Consider the following 15347-nt stretch of genomic DNA (forward strand, 5'->3'; position numbering starts at 1 on the left):
ATACACGTTTCAGTCATTTCCAATCTCTCTATCACAAAGAATATTCTCATCCATACGTCATTTCACACATGGGTAAGTGCAGCAAGATACATTCCTGGGAAGGACATTGCTAGGCTGAAGGGAAGGTGTTGTCGCAGGTTGGTGTTCTCAAACCGCTGGTCGCTGCGGTCATAGAAACGCATGCTCTCACTGGCGGCACAGGCGTGCCAGTTCCCCACACCCGCCCCAGCGAAGCCTTACACTCACTGCACTCGCACGCCTCCTATTACACACTTCCTTTTTCCCGACATGTTCATTCATAGCGTTTGCCCATTTCTTGTGGATTGTGTACATGTCCTGATTGATTTGTAAGCACTCTTTCCATGTACTGATTTTAGAGAGAGAAAGGGGGGAGAAAGGGAGGAAAAAAAAAGAGATTGATTTGTTAGTTTACTTATTTATGCATTCACTGGTTGATTCTTATATGTGCCCAGACCAGGGATCGAACCCTCAACCTCGGTGCACTAACTGAGCTACCCGGGTAGGGCAAGCATTTTTATATGTTAAGGAAAGTAGCCCTTTGTCTGTGACTTGAATTGCAAAAAAAAAAATTTCCTCCATCTGTCCTTTGTCATTTGACTTTTTTATGGTGATGTGATTTTTTTTATAGTTAAATAAATGGGATTTTCTCTTTTATCTTTGGTAATTTATGGTTTCACTTTTAATGTGACTTCTTTGATTCATCTGGAAATCATTTTGGTCTGATCTGTGAGTAGAGATCCAACTTTTTTTTTTCAGGTGGCTGCCCAGTTTTCCTGACACCATTTAGTAAGAAATCCTTTCTCTCTCCGCTGTCGTTTACTGAAATAAGACCTTTATTTAATTGCTGTGCATATTTGGGTCTGTTTCTGGGTTTTCTATTTTGTTCCTTTGAATTTTTGATCTATTCACGTGCCAGTATCTCACTATTTTCGTTACTGCAGAAAAAGATTTTATGTTTAGTGTAACGTCAGTACCCTTTCATTTAGCACATTTAATATAGGTAGTGCCTTCTTTTCAGACTTTTGTTGGTAACTATTTCTTTCTTTGTCCATGTGGTTTTTAGAAGCAGCGTGTCCAATTCCAAACAAAAACCGAAAATGCCCTGTTGCAGGTTGGGGTCAGTTAGATTAACTTAAGAAGAATTGATATTGTGATGTTGAATTTTCCAATCCAAATGTGGCAACGCCTTTACATTTCCTAAATCTTTCTCCATGGTGTTTTACAATTTTCTTCATATAGATTTGGCATGTTGCATACTAAGTCAATTCCTTTCTTTTTGTCTTTTCACCCCATGCAATGGGATTTCTCCCATCTCTACTTCTAACTAACTGCTTGTTGTTTGAATACACGAAGGTTTATTTCTGTGCTTTTTGTCTCAGTGACCTTACTCACTCATCCTACCACTTCGCCTTTCCATTGATTCCAGGGGTCTGCAAATATTGGTTTAACCTTCTTCCTCTTAAAATTGTGTTTACTGTTTATTTTTAACTTCAGTCTAATTGCAATGGCCAGTGCCTCCAGAACAAAGATGGTTATGATGAACTCACCCTGATCTCATGCCAGACTGTGATGGGAGTGCGTCTAGTGCTTCCTCATTAAACACGATGCGCCCGGGTCCTCTGCAGCTTGTGGTTTGATGCTACAGGGGCTGACCTGTTAGCATCACTCTATTTGAATGGGCTCAGTTCACCCCAGGATACTGATTGTGAGTCTAGACTCTCAGAGAGGGAAAGGCTTGGTGGAGAGTCGGCAGCTCAGTGGAATGGTGTGGTAGCACAAGAGATCGTAGAGGAGGCACAGATGCAGAAGACTGTAAACTTTCAAAAATGGGATACAAAAACGGTATCGGGGGAAGCAGTGACAGAATCATAGTAAGATGAAAACAAAGTTTTACACATGGGGCTGGATTCCCTGTTATTTAGACTAAAGCAAGATGACTATTAGGAAAATTACTGGCCAATCTATTTCTAGCAATTTCTAGAGCTTCTCAATCAGTTTAATTTCAGTTCTTACAAAGAACTTAGAAGTAACTGGAAAAAAAAAGATTACGTACAAAGAAATACTGAATTTTGCCATATATATAGTGCACACTATTTTGCCAACATTTTTGAGGGGAAAATAAGGATGTGCATTATACATGGGTAGTACTAATTCTGTACCTATATAAATGGTTTTTTAAAAATTATTTTATTTATATAAATGTTTTTAATTCTTTTATTTATGCTTATGCATTAAAAGTGTAACTCTAGAAAGCAACGATATCTGTATGCAAAATAATACCTGGAATATGATAATCAGTTTTGTCTATAAATATAAAATAAAATAATTGAATTAAAAAATTAAAATGAAAGATTCTTTTCCTGAAAGTTTGGGCCAAAAACATTGGTGCGCATTGTACATGGGAGTGTGTTATACACAGCAAAATATGGTAGCTAGAAAGACAATAGACTTTAGGGATAATTAAAGCTAGGAGACAAAGGGGAAGGACGTTCAAAGTGTTGAGAAGAATAACTGTCAACTTATAATTACGTACCAAGCAAAATTATCTTCCAAGAATGAGGGTGAAATAGCCTTTAGCAGACAGAAATAGAGTATGTTAACTATCAATAGTTCCACACTAATAGAACTTCTATGGCATGGACTTAAAGAAAGAAAAGGACCCCAAGAAGATTATTATAAGTCCAAGAAAGAATGGGGGTGTTAAGAGGAAACAGGGGAAAAGAAGTCCAGTGAAAGCATATTGTCTGACTCACAGAACTGCTGGCAGGGCTCAGAGGTGCCAAGGCCACAGCCAACTCTCATGCCACAGAAGACACCGGGAGCACGTGGTCACTGCTACAACGGAAACCGCCAAACACCTACTCCTGACCACACGCCCTCCCCTGGCACTGAACGCTGGCTGTGGCCTCTGGAAACTGGATGTTGCTGAGATGCTCTGCCCTTTGCACTTGTTGAATAAATGAATAATGGGTAGGAGGAAGGACAGAAAGAAAATCGGTCCAAGATGAGAAAAATACAGCTAACACAGCGATTTTATGGGATACAGCAAAACAAAAATCAGAAACTCTAGTCTTGCAGTCTCTGAGCCATTACAGGCTTTCTCAAACCAGATTCTGGATCACACCGCTCCTGCAGAGATGAAAACGGGCCCCAGTGAAGAAGTCGCTGGGCGTTGGGGGCAAGGGCAGGGGGGGGGGGGTGGGGGGGGGGTGGGATTCAAGTACACTGCAGTGGGGCTGGCTATAGGACAGGTCACACTCGGATGTCAACCCAGGACCCGCCCTTAAAGGGAAATTGGCCCTTCACATCAGATCTCTCTCCTGCTCACACAGCCGAAGGGTAGAAATGTAACACATTCACATACACGGAGCAGATGATGGTGGCGCCATGCGGGAATCCATTAGGATTCACTGACCTTTTCTACTCGCTGCTCCTGAGTGTTTCCTGTGTCTCTGCCGGTTGACTGTTCAGGCTGCCAAAGGCCACTGTGCCTGATGGCCTGAAGTTCCCGGGGATTCGTGCCTCCCCAGGGGCAACCCTGCAGCCTGGGGCCCTCAACTGGGGGCAATTCTGGCCTCCAGGGGTCAGAATGTCTGCAGGCATTTTTGGCTCTCCCCCCTGGGAGGGGTCTGGGATGCTGGCATCGTGCAAGTCAGAGCCAGGGATGCTGCCGAACACCCGACAGTGCCCAGGCAAGACCACATGGAACAAAGAACTATTCCCAAAATGGCAGTAGGGTCTGGGTTAAGAAACGCACCTTACTCAATAACCCATAGGCAGGGAAGCATAAGCACTCCAGTTCCCTGGTGCCTGATCTGGGTAATTCTGGGGCGTGCTCTCCAGATGCTCCCCTGGGTCGGAGCTAAACTGCCCTCCTCAGAAGTGTGCCTGCTCTGCTACCCCTGTTTAGTTCCCTTCTCTTCCCCATCCCCCTCTCTACTGCCCCACCAACTTGTCCTCAGAGCACTTCCTAATAAACCACTTCACACAAACCATCATCTCAGGGCTGCACTCTGGGCAACAACCCACAACAATACCTACCAGTGGATACTACGCACATGGCGTGGAGGAGGTTACTAAATGGTTGGCGGTGTTCTAGCAGAACCCACGTGGTTGGACAAGCCTCTAAGTAGGGGCTCAGAGTTGAGGAACCCCAAACCAAGAAAGCACGGCATGGTAGGAAAAGCAACTAGCTGAAAAGTTAGAGACCCCTGTCACCCCTGTGGCTAAGGAGTCAGGAAATCTTAACTAAATCACAGCACAGAAAAAAAAGAGAAAATAAAAATTAGATACTTGCTAAGGTCTTTTATCTAATATTCTCCTATGTCTTGGGTCGGCAGTTCTCAGCTAGAGACATTTGGTAATACATGGAGACATTTTTAGCTGTCTTCCTGGGGACAGTGTGCCACTGGCTTCTAGTGAGTAGAAGTCAAGGGCACTGCTACATCCTACAATGACCAGACAAGACCCTCAGTCCCACCACCCCCAACAAATAATTAGTCAGCCTGAATGTCAACAGTGCTGAGGCTGAGAAATGCTGTCTCCCAAGATAGATTGGATGGGAACTACAGGAATCCCCAGTGGTTTGAATTCGAGTGGCACGGGAGGGACTGGAGCACGCTCTCCCAGTGCACCTGGACAAGCAGCACAGACTACAAGTGCCCTCCTGTGTGAGATTTGGAAGGGCGTATTCTCAACAGATCGTGGAGTGCACTGTGGCAGAACTAAGCACTCATCCAAGCAGCCAGAGACGGAGGAGAGCAGGGGCCTGAATCTTAGCAAGTTGGACATTATTCTGAAGAATCAACTCTCAGCCCTGTATTGGGACTTAAACACACTATGAGTTCACATCCTGGAACCCGGCAATCACCAAAGAGACCCCCCTCACGTGTTCATTAACCTGTGGGCACAACTTTGGGGGTCAAGTTTTCTTATTGAAACACCTTCCTGAAGCAAAAAGGAAAAGGTTTCCCCAAATCTCATGCAAGTAAGAGAGAAAACTATTTATAGCTGGCTTATCTGAGTTGATAAAAATTTAAATGTACAACCTATTTGCTTACGAATCCGGGTTTGCTCATGTGATAGGCAGTAAGATGACACCACACTTTGGCTTCACTTTCCTGTTTGGCGCAAACCTCTCACACCCTCATTAAACAAAGGGCTGGCAGTGAAATCTCACGTGTTACGTAATTAGCCAATATCGCATCTTGCTCGGAAAGCTTTACACTCCCAACAAGAAATTCGAGGAATAAACGAATGCTCAGTTTTACTATTAGAAAGGTACACTGTTCCAGTAACCATAGTAAGTAGGCTAAAATGAAAACGTTCCTTCCTGGATTGTTGATTTCTTTCAAAGGGGTTTAAGAACCTGCAACTTTTGCAGAAGGTCTGACATCATCCTCTCTCCTCTTTCATAATGATATATTGAAATGTGCATCAGAAAATCTTCTAAGGTGCTTAACATTTTGAAAGACTAGCGGCAGTCAATAAAGGCAGGGTGACAGCTGGAATGGAGTCAGAAGTTTGCAGCTGGTTCCTGAGATGGGGGACCTCACCCTGCACTTCACCCAAGTCTTGCTCCCCAGGAATCAGGCCAGAAGAGGCATACTCGCCTCTCTCTGGTGTCTTCGGGAGACCCCGCAGTAGGAGGAGGGCCTAGACACCGTCTTCCACAACTGATCCCTCAAGGCACTGTGACCACCCGTTATCGACAGACAGACAAATACACGCTGAACACTTTTTCAGATCCAAGATCTCCAAGGTCAGTATTTGCTCTCAAGCATATGATTGCCCACATTTTAGTCAGCAGCACATCAATCACATTAAGCTGTGATTCACAATGCTTACTAAATGGAAAAATTTAAAACTAAATAGCAATGAGTGTTTTAACCCATAGATGATCATGCCTTGGGAACACTGTATACCATCGAAGAGGATGGAGTCAACATGGATTGAGATTCGACTCCAATTTTTCACTATGTTTAAGAAAAATGCACTTATTCTTAAAAGGGTGGGGCAACTGGGCATACTGATTCAAATGAAGGCTATTTTATGGCCACTTGCGGCATTTAAGAAATAATAATAAATGTAAAAACAAGGTTTCCTTTATTTCTTCACAGTTAGACATGTCAACCTTTACTAGGATTTAGAAATAACAAAAACTCGAAGCACATCCGCATAGTAAGATATTTTTCCTTCCAGTCACATCAAAGCAAATATAACTTAACCAGGTAGAACTCTAATTGGTTAAATAATGTTAAATAAACTATATCCAAAGAGTCTAAAGATTCATTTTACTCTAAGATTCTTTGATTCTAAGATCAATCGGATAGGCTAAGTAACTACTAATAATTTAAAATAGGAATTCTAATGTGAAAATCTACACTTATGTTATATGTCATCAGTTACTGAAAAACAGGATTGGAAGAGGACAAAGAAAATTGGCCTAATAACAGTTCATGTGGCGTCGAAGACTCAGTGGCCTAATTGCAAATTCACAGAGTGATGTGACGTGGTGAGATGATGAAATCCTGGGTCACATTAACAGAAGTACAGCAGCTAGATCACAGAAGAGAATAATCTTGTTGCAAGTGCTATGCAAACCATAAATGCTGTAATTTCTTAATTTTAAAAAATAAGTTATTTCTAATGCTTTTTTCAAAAGCAAAAGTGGCCTAGCACTGCCAATGTTAATTCACGTACCTGGGGCCCTAAACTCAAACTTGGGACAGGATGAGAAGAGGGATGGTGTGATTGTGAATTTATATGTTGACCAGGAAGATGTGTTTGGATAAGAGTAACATTTAAATCGGTGGACTTTGAGTCCAGGAGACTGCCCTCCATAATGTGGATGGATTTCACCCAATCCCTTAAAGGCCTAAATAGGGAGAAGAAAAAAAAAAAAAAAACCCGGAAGAGCAGCCTCCGGGAGCCAGAGGGAATTCCCCAGCAGACGGCCTTTGGACTTTACCTGCAGCGCCGGCTCCTCGCCCGCTGGCCTTGGGATGAGAACTGCACCACCTGCTCTCCTGGGTCTGGAGCCTGCCAGCCCGCCATGCAGGTGTGGGACTTCCCAGGCTCTGTAAGCGGGGAGCCAATGCCTCATAATGTACACATCTATAATTAATTACTTTGATTACAAATGAAAGTAATTCATTTTAATTAGTGTATTCGTAAAATATTTCAATTATATTAAATACATAATTATTATTTTTTCTTTTTTTCTTCCCCCCCCCCCAGCTCAGAGAGAAGATTAAGTGATCACACCCCAGTTGAAGACAACACTGAAGAATGGCAAAACCAGGTTAGACTACACTTCACTCATCATGGCACTAAAATATTTTAATATATGTTTTCTAAATAATGTTGGTTCTCTTTCTCTAGAGAACTGCAATGCAGAAGGCTTCCTGGAGAAAGTGATTCGAAGCTGAGACTGTCACGCTGCATGGAAATTAGGAAGGTAAGGCGGGGCACAAAAAGGAAGGCACCGACCGAAGTGTCTAGGCAACGGAAAAACCCCGTGAGCAGAGCCCAAAAGGGCGAGACTGTGTGTGAGCCACCCACGCAGGAAACCCCAGGCCTAAGCTCACGGTACCAGGTGCTGGGATTTCATCACAGTCTGTGTCTTACTCTGTATCCTGAGAAAAGCATTCCCAAGGGACATGGATTTACACATCATCAAATTACTTTTCTTTTTCTCAGGACAGACTAGTATTTCAAGAGACTTCTGGCGTGTAATTAATCTCTCTTAGTTAGCATTAACTGTGCTGTTTAACTGGAGTCTGATCAGATTGGGGGCTATCCGACTGTAATGGCCGTCCCGGTGCAGCACAAGCCAGCTGAGCACTTTCCCACCGCTTTCTCACGGACATGCGTGGGAGGCGGTCTATAAATATATGCCGAGTAAATTTAGGACATGAAAAGTTTTGAAGGACTGTATATAGATTTAATTATAAGACAGAGAAGAAGAAAACGGAAATGCGGCCTTCTCCAGGTCCCACATACATAGATACCCAGTACCCATCAGCTGACTTAAGAGCTCCCTTTACTTGGATCGATTTTAAGTCATTTACCTAAGAGAAACCATGTGTCAGGTGCTTATAATTTTCTGTGGGTAAGGACATTAATTAACCTCTTCAAATGGGCATGAGGACACTTATGACCAAATTGGCTTGGTGATGGTTAAGTGATGCGTTACTCCTGTTTTATCTCCATGCCTACAACTCTGTATTTTTTTCCTCGTTATTATTATGCCACGATGAAATTATTTGAAGTCCTAACAAACACAGCCTTCTCCATAAGCAAGCTTCCAGCTGTTTTTTTATAGGGACCCTGTAGGAACCCTTCCCCCCACCGAAGAAAGTCCTTAATGGTCTGTTATTGTGAGCGCATCCTACAGACAGGAGGCAGGAAAGCTGACCTCAGGTGAAGTAAATTCCTTAGTAGCTTTCGTGCTCGAACTTGCAACTCCCCAGCAAACACTGCTGGGATACGCTAAACTAATAATGGCCTCCCTGTCATGTTGGTTAAGAATGAGGATGACAAAGGACTTTCAAGTAACGTGGCACCACCTCCCCACCAAAGGGGTCAAGACGTCACTGCGTGAAGGAATCTCTCCTCTTATTATCTGGTAACACTATCAACTAACGTTCCCACAGTGAAGTACTCCTGACACTTGCAGAAAATATTGTGGCAGTACAGGGAATACGGGTAAATCTTTAAAACATATATCATAAGATAAGGCTACAGTTCTCTCAAAACAGCTGTACACCATACTTGGAAGGAAAAAGCTGTTTCTCATTATTTTCTTCCTAAGGCAGAAAAACGGAACACTGTCACTTTCGGAGAAGCAAACGGAGATGCTGGGTAGTGTCAGCATACGCTTCTAACCCTTTCGAGTGACCCCGTGGTAAAAATGGAAACCCTGCTAGAGAGGCGAGGCGCACAAACAGACAGAAGCAGGTGTTTTCCACCAGCCACGTCCCCATATCTTGGGAAAGCAGATCACCACTTGGAAACCCTGAGCTCCAGTCATCCAAATCCCAGACGGTTACAGATTCACATGCCCTGCGACGTTCTTCCGCGAGCCTGAGAAGAATGCTGTGCTGATAACCTTCTCTTACCTCCCTGGTGCTGGGAAGCCTCCCAACCCAGCACAGCACCCGCCCTGTCTGGCTCCCTAAGGCTTCGAACACCAGTGCCCTGCCTCCAGGCACGGCTCCTACAGAGTTAAAGCTGTCGCAGCTAATGCAGTGAAAAGGAGTCCCAAAGTTTCTCAAACATGAAGAAAAGTGCTTTGTAATCAACCATGTCAAATACTTCACATGCTACCGATAGAACCAAAACTACAAACCTAGAGACATTATTTATATATCATGAAACCCACATCTACATGTTACCAGCGTGGTGGGAACGCCTACACCTGTACTTCACAGGACCTGGGTATGTCTGGAAGACCCCATAACATGTGGTTAGAACTCAGCACGCTGAGACTTCATTGATTAAATGATAACCTGCCTGGCCAAAGAGTCTGTAAATAGGTGGAGGCGATTAAAATGACATAGAGCAAGAGCGAACCGCGAAGAGGCAGACTCAGCTGCGTGAGCCCTGTCCCCTCCAGGAGAAAGACACTAACTACGGGCGTCAGACAGTGAGACCTTCAGCAGCCTCCTGTTTGGGGCAGGATGTGAAGCCCTCCATCCCAGAGCCTGGATAACTGTCTCCAGTCCCCTTCCCTTTGCTCTGATTTAATGCTCCAGGCAACGATCTGGCTTCTAAAACCCAATTTTGCAGGTGCCCCGGCACCAGACAGAGGCCGGCTGTGAAGGCCGACATAAATATTTCTGCCGTTGGACGGGACTGCCCTCCCTTTGTAAACTAGGACTCCAGTACTGCAGTTTGTACATCACACTTTGGAAAGTCTCGCTAGCTGGGCCAGTTCCCCTAATTTATTAGTGTTCTGACCAAATGAAAATTCAGGCCTTGCAAAACTGTGGGCCCAGACGCTGAGCTCCCAGACTCCATCCAGGGGAAGCGGTCCTGAGCCGTCTCGGTCGCCCCGAGTTATTTCCATCTCCCTTCTCAAACAACATCCACATGTTTCTCGGGGCTCATGGCAAGCAGCACCAAGCACACAAGGTCCTGAAAAGAGTCACTTCTACGAAGGAATAATTTGACTGAATCAGTGTTTTACAAATGTGGCCCAAAGACCAAAAGGTTAACAGAACACCTTCCAGCATCCTATTTTAAAAACAAAATATATGTGTACCTAGTTTACTTTTCTCACTCCTAGCACATGAAAAATATCTAGGCAATACCATTAATAGGAAACAAGCACTCCAGGAACCCAAAGGGACGAATTACATTTTAACGTGTGAACTGCCTGAAGATAAAACTTCGAGGCCCACCCTTTACAACGTTCCTTGGATGTATCACCAAAGACACAGGCAGGAAAAGGAAAAGTAGTCAAATTGGACTTCATAAAAATTTAAAAATTCTGTGCATCAGAAGACAGTATCAACAGAGTAAAAAGGCAGCCCACAGAATGAGACTATATTTGCAAATGATAAATACGATAGGGGAAGAAGATCTGGAACATATAGAGAACCCCCAAAACTCAGAAACAACCACCAAAAAACTTCAATTCACAATAGAACAAAGAACTTGAGTAGACATTTCTGTAAAGAAATATAGAGATGGCCAATAAGCACATGAAAAGATGTTCAGCATCACTAATCACGAGGAAAATGTAAATCAGAACTACAAGGTGGTACCACCTCACACCAGTTAGGATGGTTGTTATTAAAAAAACCAGCCGGCCACAATGGAGGCAGAGGTAGACACACTGTGCCTCCTCGCACAACAAGAGGACAAGAACAATTTAAAAACAAAAAACAACCAGAACTGACAGAAAATTGAACCATATGGAAGTCCTACAACCAAGGAATTAAAGAAGAAACATTCATCCAGACCTGTAGGCATGGCGGCTAGTGGAGTGGGCAGCCGGGTGGAGAGGACTGGCAGCGAGGCAGTGGCTAGAGGGCTGGGCGGTCCCACATCCATGTGTGGATAAACCAGGAGGAGCAACTGGAGGGCGAGACAGACCACGCAACCCAGGGCTCCAGCACCAGGAAATAAAGCCTCAATCCTCTGATTGAAAACACCTGTGGGGGATGAGGCAGCAGCGGGAGAAACTCCCAGCCTCACAGGAGAGGTTGTTGGAGAGACCCACGGGGGCCTAGAGTGTGCACAAGCCCACTCACATGGGAATCAGCACCAGAAAGGCCCAGTTTGCCTGTGAGCAGCGGGGGAAGTGACTGAAAGTGGGGAGAGAGCAGAACAAGCCGCACTGTTCCCTCTTGGACCCTCCCCCACATACAGCGTCACAAGGCAGTGATGTGAGTTGCCCCGCCCTGGTGAACACCTAAGGCTCTGCCCCTTACTATGTAACAGGTGCACCAAGACAAAAAAAAAAAAAAAAGTGGCCCAAATGAAAGAACAGATCAAAGCTGATCTTTTCAAGAAAAAATACAACAAAGTGACAAAGAGACAGCCAACTTATCAGATGCAGAGTTCAAAACACTGGTAATCAGGACGCTCACAGAATTGGTTGAATATGGTCGCAAAATAGAGGAAAAAGCGAAGGCTATGAAAAGTGAAATAAAGGAAAATGTACAGGGAACCAACAGTGATGGGAAGGAAACGGGGACTCAAATCAACGGTTTGGACCAGAACAAGGAAATAAACCTTCACTCAGAACATAATGAAGAAACAAGAAATGAAAAAAATGAGGGGAGGCTTAGGAATCTCTGGGCCAACTTTAAACATTCAAACATCCAAATCATAGAGGTGCTAGAAGAAGAGGAAGAGCAGGAAATTGAAAACTTATTTGAAAACATAATGAAGGAGAACTTCCCCAATCTGGCAAAGGAAACAGACTTCCAGGAAGTCTAGGAAGCTCAGAGAGTCCCAAAGAAGTTGGACCCACGGAAGCACACACCAAGGCATATCATAATTACATTAGTCAAGATTAAAAATAAGGAGAGAATGTTAAAAGCAGCAAGAGAAAAGGAGACAGTTACCTACAAAGGAGTTCCCATAAGACTATCACCTGATTTTTCAAAAGAAACCTTGCAGGCAAGAAGGGGCTGGAAAGAAGTATTCCAAGTCATGAAAGGCAAGGACCTACATCCAAGATGACTCTATCCAGCAAAGCTATCATTTAGAATGGAAGGGCAGATAAAGTGCTTCCCAGATAAGGTCAAGTTAAAGGAATTCATCATCACCAAGCCCTTATTATATGAGATGTTAAAGGGACTTATCTAAGAAAAAGATAAAAAATATGAACAGTAAAATTACAACAAACTCACAACTATCAAAAACCAAACCTGAAAAAATGAAAACAAAAACAAACTAAGCAAACAACTAGAACAGGAACAGAACCACAGAAATGGAGATCACATGGAGGGTTATCACTGGGGAGGGGAGAGGGGGAGAGAGGGGGGAAAGGTACAGAGAATAAGAAGCATAAATGGTAGGTACAAAATAGACAGGGGGAGGTTAAGAATAGTATGGGAAATGGAAAAGCCAAAGAACTTATATGTACGACCCATGGACATGAACTAAGGTGGGGGAATGGGGGTGGGAGTGGGGTGCAGGTGGAGGGGAATAGAGGGGGGAAATGGGACAACTGTAATAGCATAGTCAGTAAAATATATTTAAAAAACAAGTGTTGGTGGTGATGTGAAGCAACTGGAACCTTTGTTGTTCCTACTTTGTTTTGGGGAATGTGAAATGGAATGGCAATTACATCAAAAAATTAAAATGGAGTTACCACAGGATCCAGAAATTCCACTTCTGTGTATACACACAGAAGAATTGAAAGCAGGATCCTGAGGAGATATGTGCACACCCAAGCTTGTAGCAGCATTATTCACAGTGGCTGAAACAGGGAAGCAACCTAAGTGTACGTTGTCGGAAGACTGGACAAGCAAAATGTGGCATCTATAATACATAGAATGGAACCCCATTCAGCTTTAAAAAGTAAGAACATTCTGGCACATGCTATAACATGGATGAACCTTTAGGACATCATGCTAAGTGAAATAAACCAGTCACGGAAGGACAAATACTGTAGGATCCCACTTACATGAGAGACCCAGAGTAGTCCAAATCACAGAGATGGCAAGTAGCGTGGCGGCTGCCGGGGGCTGGGGGAGGGAGGAATGAGTTATTTCTGATGGATACAGAGTTTGGGTTTTACAAGATGGAAAGAGTTATGGAGATGGATGGTGGTGTCTGCTGAACTTTATGAATATATTTAATACCACCAAACCATACACTTAAAAGGGGTTAAGATGGTAAATTTTATGTTATATATATTTTACCATAAAAATTGAGCCCCCCTCCCCCAGGAAACTACATAACCTAGGTATGTGTATGAAATTTCACTACGGTCTACATAGTTCATTAATTCTACAAGGAGTATTAACAAAATCACCTAGGGGGCTTTTTTCACGATTCACAACCTGGTTGCAAATTATTACCACTGCGACTCACTGTTGGTGATGAAAGTGTGTCAGAGCCCTCAGGTATGTTGGGGAAGAAAAAAAAAGTCAAAAGTTGTTATCTTGTTTTGTATATCCAGGTAATACCATTAGGGGAAAAATGAGAGTTTTTTTAGAAAAAACTCTCTCAGCTTCCAAGAAGGAACGAGGAAAAGGAACCCCTGGAGAACTAATTATTATCCACACGGCAAAGAGAGAAAGAATGCTAGACACAGGGAGCGACTCTTGCCCGTAGAGAACCGTATATTCTAGGCCAAAAGAACAAAGCTGTCATTCCTAACATTTTTCTGTTGCTTTGTTACTTTTTCTGAAACATACTTTCTTTTGGACTGGGAAAGGGAAACTTTTCCCCTTTGTTATTTCTCAAGGTTAGTTTTTTCTAGACTGGGAAAAGAAACAAACTTGACTTCGATCAAATCTGTCATAGTATTTCCATCACTCTGCCAACCTGTCGGAATCATTTATTGCCCTCACTTTCAAGAAAACAGATGTTATTCTTCTGCAAGTTACAGCACATGGGTTTGCATGCATGCACGGGCACATGTGCACGTGGGCACACGCAGGCACACGTACACACCATATGCCAAATCCTACCACTGAATGTCCCTGATGCCTTTTGTCATTTGTTTTCTTTCCTTTGAGCCCTAAAAGATAGAAAACACTTAACACACGTGACTGCACTGAGGAGTGGAACTATGAATACATACAGGAAGAGAGGAAATGCAGAAAACCGGACATATTTTCTCTTTGGCCTTCCCAAGTACTCTAAAAATAACTCACTACAATGCAAAGATGTCCACCATCTTTTTTGTCTAGAGTCAATAAAAATAAATCACATTTAGAAAATCAACTTTATCTCAACTATCTTTTAAAGCCAAATAAAAATTGATTTAAGTGGGTTGGCCTTAAAAATTGTTATAGCTTAGAGTAGCTCAAGGAAAATAATGTCTTTAAATATATATTTTTGGGGAAAAAAACCCTAAATAATAACTCATCAATATATTATGAACATGAGTATTTGAAATAAGCTAAGATAGGAGGAAATTAAATGATGACAATTAGTATACGAAACAGTCACACAAAAGACCACAGATTTTCTGATCTCCTTTTTGCTCACTCATGGCATAAAACCCAACATTCTGATATACTCACTATAATATAAGCTCTATGGGGTCAGACTTGTTGCTTATTAGGTGTATTCCCAGCACCTAAAACAAGAGGCACACCGTAGCTATGGAATAACTATTTCTTGATAAATATTCCTATTTCTAGGTAGATGGCATTTACACTAGATGACTCTTCTAGCCTTTTCCAGATACCACAAAGATTTTATTACAATGGACCAAACTAGTTCTCAGATTTTCTAGGAAGAAAGCAGAAATTGAGCATGCGTTTTGATAAACAGCAGGAGGGGGAGGGAGAGAGAAAGGAGGGGCAGGGAGGAGGATGCAGAAAAGGTGGGGAAAGGAATAGTATAAGAATGTTGTACACATTCCTCTGAAGGAAAGCTGAATTGTGACCAGGAAACTTACGTAAAAGGTGTACAGTATTAGGACACATGTAGGCAACTCACTGAGAGTTCACCATACAGCGGCACCCTTACCTTGCTACTTTGCCATCCTTCACTGTTCTCCATAAGCTTTTCTTTCTCTGATAGGCCTCTCTCCTTTCTGGCTGCCAATCTATTCTTCTTCCCAGGGTTCCTTTTCATTGTGAGTAAGAAAACATTACTCAGCAGTCCTCCCACCTTTCTTATCTCCA

The 15347-nt window shown here is 43.0% G+C and overlaps 1 non-coding gene across 1 annotated transcript; it reads right to left on the reverse strand.

Moving 5' to 3' along the window:
- Nucleotides 1-7257: 7257 nt before the first annotated feature.
- LOC112312085 (Z30 small nucleolar RNA) lies at nucleotides 7258-7353 on the reverse strand. Its single transcript, XR_002975532.2, has one exon. It is a non-coding gene; the product is annotated as a Z30 small nucleolar RNA (small nucleolar RNA).
- Nucleotides 7354-15347: the final 7994 nt, after the last annotated feature.

This window comes from Desmodus rotundus, chromosome 7 (assembly GCF_022682495.2).
Source record: "Desmodus rotundus isolate HL8 chromosome 7, HLdesRot8A.1, whole genome shotgun sequence".
NCBI lineage: Eukaryota > Metazoa > Chordata > Mammalia > Chiroptera > Phyllostomidae > Desmodus > Desmodus rotundus.